Source organism: Rutidosis leptorrhynchoides, chromosome 9 (assembly GCF_046630445.1).
Source record: "Rutidosis leptorrhynchoides isolate AG116_Rl617_1_P2 chromosome 9, CSIRO_AGI_Rlap_v1, whole genome shotgun sequence".
In the NCBI taxonomy this organism is placed as follows: Eukaryota; Viridiplantae; Streptophyta; class Magnoliopsida; order Asterales; family Asteraceae; genus Rutidosis; species Rutidosis leptorrhynchoides.
Window position 1 is genome coordinate 70,507,718 of NC_092341.1, and position 2,515 is coordinate 70,510,232.

The following is a 2,515-nucleotide window of genomic DNA, read 5'->3' on the forward strand; positions in this document are numbered from 1 at the left end:
ATCCACTAACGGTAGCGAACCGTCTGAATGAGGGTTCGTTAAACCCGTATGGCCACACAACATAATCACTCGCTTACACTTACACCCTGCAAGTGGAACTAATGATAATTGGATTGAGGACTTTTGTTCTAACTCGTCTGTATCTTTGTATTCGCATTTGTGTTCAAAGTATAAAAGTATGAAAAGTATATATACATGTGAAATGTATATAAGTATGTAATGTATATGTTTCTCAGCCCACGATTTAAAAGAATAAAAGTATTTGCAAAGGTGGGACTATGATCTCACCTCGAGTGCACGAGTATAAAAGTACTTCACAAAGTAACGTATGCATGAAAGTTGTTTAGCCTTGACCTAAACAAATAAGTTGTATCAATTAACCGGTTACGACACAAGGTCGGGTGAAATGTGTTCAATTAGTCCTATGGCTCGTTACGACTCGAATAGTATAGCATGTGAATCACGTTGTCAAGTTTCATGCAAGAATCAAGTATAAAAGCATGTTAGAACGATTGCATAAAAGTTTGGTTAAGTTTGACTAAAAGTCAAACTTGGTCAAAGTCAACGAAAAAGTCAACACGTTCGGGTCGGGTCCCGAACTATTTTTCTAAGCTTAGAAATCATATATGAACATGTTGGCCAAGTTACATGTTAATCGGAGGTGCGTAGCATAGCAAACATTTTTCATAAAATGGAAAAGTTGGACAGAAGCTGGACGCGGCTTATGTCGCGCCGCGACCAGGGTTGCCGCGCCGCGGCCTTGGTCGTGGTCTGGTGTCTGTCAGTTACAAATGTTCAAGACTTGGTAAAACTTCAAACAAACGCAAAACGCAAACCGCAAACAATTAGAAGACGTATCTTATACCGTTGGAAAGCTCTTTTGACAAGGAACACAACTAAACATGTTTCATCAAACAAAAACAACATTTTCCATAACCGATTTCTCGTCAAGTGATCATTTAAAAGTCCATTTTCAAAGTTTCAAGTTCATCAATTGCATTTTAAGTTTCGGGAATCCAATTCACACATATGATATGCCGTTTTGAAGGTAATGAAGCATACATTACTACTAAACACTAACAATTAACATTCCATGGCATTTAAGCATCCAAAAGTTCATGTCAAGAACTATCAAACCCTAGTCAAACATCACAAAATCATTAATCGGGTTTTTGAAGTTTTCTTAATCAACCTACGCATCAAAACGAAGCTAGTGATACTAGTAACACAATTAAAACATGCACTTTAACAATCTAACAACATTAACTCATCCAAAATCAAGGATTAAGCACACCCATTTCAAGTTCATGCTAGTTACTCCAAAAACAACAAATCGAGCAAACCAAACATATATTCATGTTAGACTTGAGCCATAGACACTAACTAACACCATTTCAAATCAAAAACACGAATTTAGAGAAAATCTAGAGTTTTAGAAATGTTACCCAAACGATATGAGGTTGGTATCAAATTGTAGAGGATGAAGAGAGGATTCCAAATATGTAATTTGTTTTGAAGTTTGCTTCCAATCCCGAATTTAGATGATGATTCTATGAAGTTGGGGTTTGTGTGTGTTCTTGCTAGAGAGAAAGAGAGAGAGATGGAGGGATTGAATGGTGGTGATTGGGGTGGACTAGTTGACCTAGTCAACTAGTTTGCCCCGTGTCAATTTTAGTCCCTCGAGTTTAGAAGCGGGTGCGGGATTTAGCCAAACGAATATTTTTAAAACGCTCGAGTAAACGGGTGATGTCAAAATTAAATAGCGGGAATATAATGAACGTTACTCACGGAAACTATTAATTTATATACGAAAGATTATGTTTAAAAAAAAAAGACGGTGTTAAAATTAAATTTAACGGAAAAACGCGGGATGTTACATTATCCACACCTCAAAAGAAATTTCGTCCCGAAATTTAGTTGGAAGTAGTAGTTGTTGAATCTTACTCGAGACCTTGCGTTGTAAATTCTACGAATAAGTGAAGGTACGTCCTTGAGTATTTCCACGAATTTTTGACGGTCGGGATCATATGTTGTTTTAAGGTTTGGCTTCACGATTTATGGTTTCAACCGGTCCTCCTAGGAAGTGAGGGTTATCGTCGATAGTGAGTTCATCAAAGGAGATAACAAGTTCTCGTTTCGCAAAACACGTCTTTGAGTTGATACATCGAATGTAGGATAAACGGAGACTCAAAATGGGTTGGAAAATCTAAACGGCTAGAGACGGGTCCAAAACTCCCCAAGATTTCAAAAGGATTAAAATATCACGGATTTTGTTTTCTATGTTTCCCGAAACGGACTGCACCTTTCCAAGGTGCGACTCTTAACGTGACGCGGTTTCCCACGTGGAATTTGAAATGTTTACGTCTAAATCGGCGTAGCTCATTTGGCGACAACGAGTCGTGTTGGGTCTTTCTTGGATATGGATAAGTTTTCTCGGTCGCTCATGCATAATCCCGGTCCCGGTGAATTGGTCATCGTTTACTTGGTTAGACAAAAGGAGAATGACGTTTCCGGT